The sequence below is a fragment of the Medicago sativa genome, chromosome 4 (genome assembly GCF_051527215.1).
Source record: "Medicago sativa cultivar Bolivia chromosome 4, Bolivia_mono, whole genome shotgun sequence".
NCBI lineage: Eukaryota > Viridiplantae > Streptophyta > Magnoliopsida > Fabales > Fabaceae > Medicago > Medicago sativa.
The window spans coordinates 22,060,234-22,071,031 of record NC_140752.1 but is presented as its reverse complement, the minus strand read 5'-3'; the positions used below and the strand labels follow the sequence as shown (position 1 = coordinate 22,071,031).

The 10,798-nt window shown below is 34.8% G+C and overlaps 1 long non-coding RNA gene across 1 annotated transcript; it reads left to right on the top strand.

The window, feature by feature from the left end:
* Positions 1 to 7,581: 7,581 nt before the first annotated feature.
* On the top strand, positions 7,582 to 10,573 carry LOC146927110 (uncharacterized). Its single transcript, XR_015008164.1, has 2 exons — positions 7,582 to 8,138; positions 10,285 to 10,573. It is a non-coding gene; the product is annotated as an uncharacterized LOC146927110 (long non-coding RNA).
* The last annotated feature ends 225 nt before the right edge of the window (positions 10,574 to 10,798 follow it).

Below are 10,798 nucleotides of genomic sequence, written 5' to 3'. Positions count from 1 at the left end.
ATTACATGCTTCGATTCGATAAGGCTAGGCCACTTTATGCCTTTTTTAGTGAAAGAAAAAGGGTCAAAAACGAGTAAAATCCGTAAATTAACAAGGAAATTCACTTTACCACCATTTTGGCCGTTTTTGAAATTTCTAAAATCAACCATGGAAGTCGTAGATATGCTCATTAGATTTCCTAGGAACTATTACATGCTTCGATTCGATAAGGCTAGGCCACTTTATGCCTTTTTTAGTGAAAGAAAAGGGTCAAAAACGAGTAAAATCCGAAAATTAACAAGGAAATTGCCCCCATGTTGGCCGTTTTTGAAAATTCTAATATAAACCATGGAAGTCATAGATATGCTTGTTAGATTTCCTTGGAACAATTACATGCTTCGATTTGATAAGGCTAGGCCACTTTATGCTCTTTTTAGTGAAAGAAAAAGGGTCAAAAACGAATAAAATCCATAAATTAACAAGGAAATTCACTTTACCACCATTTTGGCCGTTTTTGAAATTTCTAAAATCAACCATGGAAGTCGTAGATATGCTCATTAGATTTCCTAGGAACTATTACATGCTTCGATTCGATAAGGCTAGGCCACTTTATGCCTTTTTTAGTGAAAGAAAAAGGGTCAAAAACGAGTAAAATCCGTAAATTAACAAGGAAATTCACTTTACCACCATTTTGGCCGTTTTTGAAATTTCTAAAATCAACCATGGAAGTCGTAGATATGCTCATTAGATTTCCTAGGAACTATTACATGCTTCGATTCGATAAGGCTAGGCCACTTTATGCCCTTTTTAGTGAACGAAAAAGGATCAAAATCGAGTAAAATCCGTAAATTAACAAGGAAATTACCACCATTTTGGCCGTTTTTGAAATTCTAAAATCAACCATGGAAGTCGTAGATATGCTCATTAGATTTCCTAGGAACTATTACATGCTTCGATTCGATAAGGCTAGGCCACTTTATGCCTTTTTTAGTGAAAGAAAAGGGTCAAAAACGAGTAAATTCCGAAAATTAACAAGGAAATTACCCCCATGTTGGCCGTTTTTGAAAATTCTAATATAAACCATGGAAGTCATAGATATGCTTGTTAGATTTCCTTGGAACAATTACATGCTTCGATTTGATAAGGCTAGGCCACTTTATGCTCTTTTTAGTGAAAGAAAAAGGGTCAAAAACGAATAAAATCCATAAATTAACAAGGAAATTCACTTTACCACCATTTTGGCCGTTTTTGAAATTTCTAAAATCAACCATGGAAGTCGTAGATATGCTCATTAGATTTCCTAGGAACTATTACATGCTTCGATTCGATAAGGCTAGGCCACTTTATGCCTTTTTTAGTGAAAGAAAAAGGGTCAAAAACGAGTAAAATCCGTAAATTAACAAGGAAATTCACTTTACCACCATTTTGGCCGTTTTTGAAATTTCTAAAATCAACCATGGAAGTCGTAGATATGCTCATTAGATTTCCTAGGAACTATTACATGCTTCGATTCGATAAGGCTAGGCCACTTTATGCCTTTTTTAGTGAAAGAAAAGGGTCAAAAACGAGTAAAATCCGAAAATTAACAAGGAAATTACCCCCATGTTGGCCGTTTTTGAAAATTCTAATATAAACCATGGAAGTCATAGATATGCTTGTTAGATTTCCTTGGAACAATTACATGCTTCGATTTGATAAGGCTAGGCCACTTTATGCTCTTTTTAGTGAAAGAAAAAGGGTCAAAAACGAATAAAATCCATAAATTAACAAGGAAATTCACTTTACCACCATTTTGGCCGTTTTTGAAATTTCTAAAATCAACCATGGAAGTCGTAGATATGCTCATTAGATTTCCTAGGAACTATTACATGCTTCGATTCGATAAGGCTAGGCCACTTTATGCCTTTTTTAGTGAAAGAAAAAGGGTCAAAAACGAGTAAAATCCGTAAATTAACAAGGAAATTCACTTTACCACCATTTTGGCCGTTTTTGAAATTTCTAAAATCAACCATGGAAGTCGTAGATATGCTCATTAGATTTCCTAGGAACTATTACATGCTTCGATTCGATAAGGCTAGGCCACTTTATGCCCTTTTTAGTGAACGAAAAAGGATCAAAATCGAGTAAAATCCGTAAATTAACAAGGAAATTACCACCATTTTGGCCGTTTTTGAAATTCTAAAATCAACCATGGAAGTCGTAGATATGCTCATTAGATTTCCTAGGAACTATTACATACTTCGATTCGATAAGGCTAGGCCACTTTATGCCTTTTTTAGTGAAAGAAAAGGGTCAAAAACGAGTAAAATCCGAAAATTAACAAGGAAATTACCCCCATGTTGGCCGTTTTTGAAAATTCTAATATAAACCATGGAAGTCATAGATATGCTTGTTAGATTTCCTTGGAACAATTACATGCTTCGATTTGATAAGGCTAGGCCACTTTATGCTCTTTTTAGTGAAAGAAAAAGGGTCAAAAACGAATAAAATCCATAAATTAACAAGGAAATTCACTATACCACCATTTTGGCCGTTTTTGAAATTTCTAAAATCAACCATGGAAGTCGTAGATATGCTCATTAGATTTCCTAGGAACTATTACATGCTTCGATTCGATATGGCTAGGCCACTTTATGCCTTTTTTATTGAGAGAAAAAGGGTCAAAAACGAGTAAAATCCGTAAATTAACAAGGAAATTACCCCCATGTTGGCCGTTTTTGAAAATTGTAATATAAACCATGGAAGTCATAGATATGCTTGTTAGATTTCCTTGGAACTATTAGATGCTTCGATTTGATAAGGCTAGGCCACTTTATGCTCTTTTTAGTGAAAGAAAAAGGGTCAAAAACGAATAAAATCCATAAATTAACAAGGAAATTCACTTTACCACCATTTTGGCCGTTTTTGAAATTTCTAAATTCAACCATGGAAGTCGTAGATATGCTCATTAGATTTCCTAGGAACTATTACATGCTTCGATTCGATAAGGCTAAGCCACTTTATGCCTTTTTTAGTGAAAGAAAAGGGTCAAAAACGAATAAAATCCGTAAATTAACAAGGAAATTACCCCCATGTTGGCCGTTTTTGAAAATTCTAATATAAACCATGGAAGTCATAGATATGCTTGTTAGATTTTCTTGGAACTATTACATGCTTCGATTTGATAAGGCTAGGCCACTTTATGCTCTTTTTAGTGAAAGAAAAAGGGTCAAAAACGAATAAAATCCATAAATTAACAAGGAAATTCACTTTACCACCATTTTGGCCGTTTTTGAAATTTCTAAAATCAACCATGGAAGTCGTAGATATGCTCATTAGATTTCCTAGGAACTATTACATGCTTCGATTCGATAAGGCTAGGCCACTTTATGCCTTTTTTAGTGAAAGAAAAAGGGTCAAAAACGAGTAAAATCCGTAAATTAACAAGGAAATTCACTTTACCACCATTTTGGCCGTTTTTGAAATTTCTAAAATCAACCATGGAAGTCGTAGATATGCTCATTAGATTTCCTAGGAACTATTACATGCTTCGATTCGATAAGGCTAGGCCACTTTATGCCTTTTTTAGTGAAAGAAAAGGGTCAAAAACGAGTAAAATCCGAAAATTAACAAGGAAATTACCCCCATGTTGGCCGTTTTTGAAAATTCTAATATAAACCATGGAAGTCATAGATATGCTTGTTAGATTTCCTTGGAACAATTACATGCTTCGATTTGATAAGGCTAGGCCACTTTATGCTCTTTTTAGTGAAAGAAAAAGGGTCAAAAACGAATAAAATCCATAAATTAACAAGGAAATTCACTTTACCACCATTTTGGCCGTTTTTGAAATTTCTAAAATCAACCATGGAAGTCGTAGATATGCTCATTAGATTTCCTAGGAACTATTACATGCTTCGATTCGATAAGGCTAGGCCACTTTATGCCTTTTTTAGTGAAAGAAAAAGGGTCAAAAACGAGTAAAATCCGTAAATTAACAAGGAAATTCACTTTACCACCATTTTGGCCGTTTTTGAAATTTCTAAAATCAACCATGGAAGTCGTAGATATGCTCATTAGATTTCCTAGGAACTATTACATGCTTCGATTCGATAAGGCTAGGCCACTTTATGCCCTTTTTAGTGAACGAAAAAGGATCAAAATCGAGTAAAATCCGTAAATTAACAAGGAAATTACCACCATTTTGGCCGTTTTTGAAATTCTAAAATCAACCATGGAAGTCGTAGATATGCTCATTAGATTTCCTAGGAACTATTACATGCTTCGATTCGATAAGGCTAGGCCACTTTATGCCTTTTTTAGTGAAAGAAAAGGGTCAAAAACGAGTAAAATCCGAAAATTAACAAGGAAATTACCCCCATGTTGGCCGTTTTTGAAAATTCTAATATAAACCATGGAAGTCATAGATATGCTTGTTAGATTTCCTTGGAACAATTACATGCTTCGATTTGATAAGGCTAGGCCACTTTATGCTCTTTTTAGTGAAAGAAAAAGGGTCAAAAACGAATAAAATCCATAAATTAACAAGGAAATTCACTATACCACCATTTTGGCCGTTTTTGAAATTTCTAAAATCAACCATGGAAGTCGTAGATATGCTCATTAGATTTCCTAGGAACTATTACATGCTTCGATTCGATATGGCTAGGCCACTTTATGCCTTTTTTATTGAGAGAAAAAGGGTCAAAAACGAGTAAAATCCGTAAATTAACAAGGAAATTACCCCCATGTTGGCCGTTTTTGAAAATTGTAATATAAACCATGGAAGTCATAGATATGCTTGTTAGATTTCCTTGGAACTATTAGATGCTTCGATTTGATAAGGCTAGGCCACTTTATGCTCTTTTTAGTGAAAGAAAAAGGGTCAAAAACGAATAAAATCCATAAATTAACAAGGAAATTCACTTTACCACCATTTTGGCCGTTTTTGAAATTTCTAAATTCAACCATGGAAGTCGTAGATATGCTCATTAGATTTCCTAGGAACTATTACATGCTTCGATTCGATAAGGCTAAGCCACTTTATGCCTTTTTTAGTGAAAGAAAAGGGTCAAAAACGAATAAAATCCGTAAATTAACAAGGAAATTACCCCCATGTTGGCCGTTTTTGAAAATTCTAATATAAACCATGGAAGTCATAGATATGCTTGTTAGATTTTCTTGGAACTATTACATGCTTCGATTTGATAAGGCTAGGCCACTTTATGCTCTTTTTAGTGAAAGAAAAAGGGTCAAAAACGAATAAAATCCATAAATTAACAAGGAAATTCACTTTACCACCATTTTGGCCGTTTTTGAAATTTACAAAATCAACCATTGAAGTCGTAGATATGCTCATTAGATTTCCTAGGAACTATTACATGCTTCGATTCGATAAGGCTAGGCCACTTTATGCCTTTTTTAGTGAAAGAAAAAGGGTCAAAAACGAGTAAAATCCGTAAATTAACAAGGAAATTACCCCCATGTTGGCCGTTTTTGAAAATTCTAATATAAACCATGGAAGTCGTAGATATGCTTGTTAGATTTTCTAGGAACTATTACATGCTTCGATTTGATAAGGCTAGGCCACTTTGTGCCCTTTTTAGTGAAAGAAAAAGGGTCAAAAACAAGTAAAATCCGTAAATTAACAAGGAAATTCACTTTACCACCATTTTGGCCGTTTTTGAAATTTCTAAAATCAACCACGGAAGTCGTAGATATGGTCATTAGATTTCCTAGGAACTATTACATGCTTCGATTCGATAAGGCTAGGCCAGTTTATGCCCTTTTTAGTGAAAGAAAAAGGGTCAAAAACAAGTAAAATCCGTAAATTAACAAGGAAATTCACTTTACCACCATTTTGGCCGTTTTTGAAATTTCTAAAATCAACCACGGAAGTCGTAGATATGCTCATTAGATTTCCTAGGAACTATTACATGCTTCGATTCGATAAGGCTAGGCCACTTTATGCCTTTTTTAGTGAAAGAAAAGGGTCAAAAACGAGTAAAATCCGTAAATTAACAAGGAAATTACCCCCATGTTGGCCGTTTTTGAAAATTCTAATATAAACCATGGAAGTCGTAGATATGCTTGTTAGGTTTCCTTAGAACAATTACATGCTTCGATTTGATAAGGCTAGGCCACTTTATGCCCTTTTTAGTGAAAGAAAAAGGGTCAAAAACGAGTAAAATCCGTAAATTAACAAGGAAATTCACTTTACCACCATTTTGGCCGTTTTTGAAATTTCTAAAATCAACCATGGAAGTCGTAGATATGCTCATTAGATTTCCTAGGAACTATTACATGCTTCGATTCGATAAGGCTAGGCCACTTTATGCCCTTTTTAGTGAACGAAAAAGGATCAAAATCGAGTAAAATCCGTAAAGTAACAAGGAAATTACCACCATTTTGGCCGTTTTTGAAATTTCTAAAATCAACCACGGAAGTCGTAGATATGCTCATTAGATTTCCTAGGAACTATTACATGCTTCGATTCGATAAGGCTAGGCCACTTTATGCCTTTTTTAGTGAAAGAAAAGGGTCAAAAACGAGTAAAATCCGTAAATTAACAAGGAAATTACCCCCATGTTGGCCGTTTTTGAAAATTCTAATATAAACCATGGAAGTCATAGATATGCTTGTTAGATTTCCTTGGAACTATTACATGCTTCGATTTGATAAGGCTAGGCCACTTTATGCTCTTTTTAGTGAAAGAAAAAGGGTCAAAAACGAATAAAATCCATAAATTAACAAGGAAATTCACTTTACCTCCATTTTGGCCGTTTTTGAAATTTCTAAATTCAACCATGGAAGTCGTAGATATGCTCATTAGATTTCCTAGGAACTATTACATGGTTCGATTCGATAAGGTTAGGCCACTTTATGCCTTTTTTAGTGAAAGAAAAAGGGTCAAAAACGAGTAAAATCCGTAAATTAACAAGGAAATTACCCCCATGTTGGCCGTTTTTGAAAATTCTAATATAAACCATGGAAGTCGTAGATATGCTTGTTAGATTTCCTTAGAACAATTACATGCTTCGATTTGATAAGGCTAGGCCACTTTATGCCCTTTTTAGTGAAAGAAAAAGGGTCAAAAACGAGTAAAATCCGTAAATTAACAAGGAAATTCACTTTACCACCATTTTGGCCGTTTTTGAAATTTTTAAAATCAACTATGGAAGACGTAGATATGCTCATTAGATTTCCAAGGAACTATTACATGCTTCGATTCGATAAGGCTAGGCCACTTTATGCCCTTTTTAGTGAACGAAAAAGGATCAAAATCGAGTAAAATCCGTAAATTAACAAGGAAATTACCACCATTTTGGCCGTTTTTGAAATTTCTAAAATCAACCATGGAAGTCGTATATATGCTCATTAGATTTCCTAGGAACTATTACATGCTTCGATTCGATAAGGCTAGACCACTTTATGCCTTTTTTAGTGAAAGAAAAGGGTCAAAAACGAGTAAAATCCGAAAATTAACAAGGAAATTACCCCCATGTTGGCCGTTTTTGAAAATTCTAATATAAACCATGGAAGTCATAGATATGCTTGTTAGATTTCCTTGGAACTATTACATGCTTCGATTTGATAAGGCTAGGCTGTAACAGCCCGATTTTTCGCTAGATTTATTTTATTATTTATTTATGTGTGTTGTGTGTGCTATTATGTGATTATTTGCATCTGTGTGTATTTTTGGTTGGGAATTGTAGAATTCGGTGTAGAAGGGTATTTTAGTCATTTTGGACTTAGGGGCATTTTGGTCATTTTGAGAGTAGGGGTAATTTTGTAATTTTGGATGAGAATTATTTTAGTGCTTAGTAAGAGTATTATTTTACCAAGTTACTAGAGAGAGTGTAGTAAACATTTTATTTACCGGTAAGTGACCGTTAGTGTTGTAATTTACCGTTAAGTGAGTAGTGACATTTTGGGTGTTAGAATAGAAATGGGTTAGGCCCATTAAGGTTTGAGAGATAAGCCCAATTGAATAGAGCACATATATAAACTCTAGTTGTTGGTGGAAATTAGGTTTCACAACATTTCACATTTCATCTCATTTGGGAAGAGAAGAGATAGAAGCTTGAGAGTAGAACAAGATCAAGGGCTAGAGCTAGAGGAGGGGATTCATCATCTAGGAGCTAAATTGAGGCTTGAATTAAAGATTCTTGGTGTTAGAGGTAAGGGGGTTAGGCTTTAATCATAATCCTTTAGTTTAATTCTACCCTAATTCTTTGCATAATTGTGGTTAAGTGCTTAATTTGATTTTGGTTGTAGAATTTCGTGCTTAATTTTGTTGACATGATTATATGCATGAATTGAATGTTAATTGTGTTGTTGTTGTTGAATTTGTATGTCAAAATGGGTAGAAATGAACATGATATGTTTTTGTATGAAATTGATGATAAATGAAGTTGTGGTTGTTGAATTGTTGATGAGTTCATGTTCAAATGTTGTTGTTGTTGTTTTAACATGTGTTGTTGAGGAATTGATGCAATGGGTATCATTGAAATGATGAATTATGATGAGATTTGTTGTTGTTGTTCAAATTGGTGAAATTTGTATAAAGTTGTTCATGTGAAGGACCCAAATGAAATTTTGATATATGAGGTTGTTGACTGAGTTTTTGATGTTTTTGGATGAATGGGAATTGGTAGAATTTCTGTTTTCATATTGTGATTGTGTTAGTCGAGTTGTTTGGGAGAAAACGGGTTTTTCGTGTGAAATGTCGGTGTTTAAGCGGTTTTGCAAAGAAAATGATTATGTGAGGTTTGGGAGAAATGATTTTGGGATGGTTGAAACTTGAATTTATCTGTATATTATGATAGAGCTAAGTGTCAGGAGCGTATAGGCGAAAACGGCATCGAAAACGGAGTAACGGTTTGATTTTTATGGTCGAAAACGTGAAGGTTAAAAAAATCTGCTACTGTTCAGAAGCGCTACTGTTCAGAAGCATCGTTCAGAAGCGCTACTGTTCAGAAGCGAACCAGTTCAGAAGCGAACCAGTTCAGAAGTGAACCAGTTCAGAAGCGATCCTGATCAGAAGCTGATCCAGATCAGAAGCTGATCCAGATCAGAAGCTGATCCTGATCAGAAGCTGATCCAGATCAGAAGCCAGCACTCCTGTTCTGTGTTCTTGCGTCTTTTTCTCACATTTCTGTTTTGATTTGGCTTTTGACGTAAACATGAAAGTTGTAGATAATTTTGTTAGCTTTCCAGAGGCTTTGGTTTGACCTGCATATGATTTTTGGTTTGTGAGTTATGAGGAAAATACTCCAAGGTGGTCTTAGGAAAATTTTACGAAAAATCCGCATAACTATTTCCAAGTCGACCCAAACCTTATGGATTGTTTCCAAACTTCAAACTTGGGTTTTATGTGTTCCATTAAGGTGTTTAATACTATCTAATCTATGAGGTGATGGATCTAACTTGTTTTGCTTAGAAAATGGAAAATTTCTTGAAAAGTGTTTCGGTGAGACGAACTTTGTGATTTTTATGAAATCATCGTATTTGGCCGATGAAATGCCTATGTAATCTCTACTGTACATATGTGTGACTTGAGAGGATACATGGCATAGGCAATTGAACTCGTTTACTTGGTTTTGGCTTAGGTGCTCAATTATTTTCAATATTGTGACTTTTGAGACGAACTTGATTGAAAATGATCATTGAAGGCCAATTGCTTATGAACCCTCTATGATTAGATTGATATGATTATGAGATGATGTATGAATGGTTGTTAGGTGATTAATATGATGTTTGTGATCATATGTTGTAATTGTTCTTTTATTTGGAATGTAAGGAACTATGTGGAGATATGAATTATATGATATAGTTGAATGATGATTATAGCCGTTGACTTATAGCCGTTGATTATAGCCGTTGAATTGTTGTGAACATATGCATAGTGAATTGAGTCATATGTTCATGCATCATATGTCGTGTCGGATGTTACATCCATATTGCCGTTGACTATAGCCGTTGATAATGATGTTTTTGTTGCATCATGGGTGACGACCTTGAGGAGAATTGGTACCACATGCATCTAGATGAGTCTAGAGCCATTGCATACTTGTTGGTGAATTGAAATGCATTTGAGTTGATGATTGAATATGTTAATTGTTGATTAAGATGGTTGATTTTGTGATGTGTGTATGTTACACTTGTGGGTATGAATTTGAGATGTTGATATTGAATGATGTGAATGTTAAGAATACTTGTGAACTCTTTTACAATTATACATCTGTCTATTATGGTTTGATTATGATTAATGTAATACTTACCCCCAGTGGTTTCGACCGCCTACCTGTCTGTATGGATGGGTAGACGTTGTGCAGGATTAGACGCTTGGTGAGTTTGCTTGTTGGATGTTCGGACGACGGGAGCTTTCTCCGTTGTCGTGTCAGTGTAGTAGTATCTAGGCTCTGATTAGGATTAGCGTCTGGTTGTTGTTTGGATTCTGTTGTTATGTTGTTGCTATTGTCCACTTGTCGGACTCGGAGTATTTTCATATGAGGATATATTTGACCATGGCATGTATATGTTGAAGTTTATGATTTGAATTCCGCTGTGACCGTTGAAGTATTATATATATGCATGATGTTAGTTGGTTTTATTTGAGACGTAGCATCTATTTCTTGAATATTTGTTATATTCGCGTGTTTTATCGCTTTAATAGAAATAGGGTGTTACAAGTTGGTATCAGAGCCTGGTTAGTCTTGTCTAGACTAGTAGATTAGTGTTTTTTGAATTACCCTGTTAGTATGCGAATGGTAATGAGTTACCTTCGGTACTTGTTCTTGTGTTGTTGTGCTGTTGTTCTTATCTGTTGGTTGGTTTT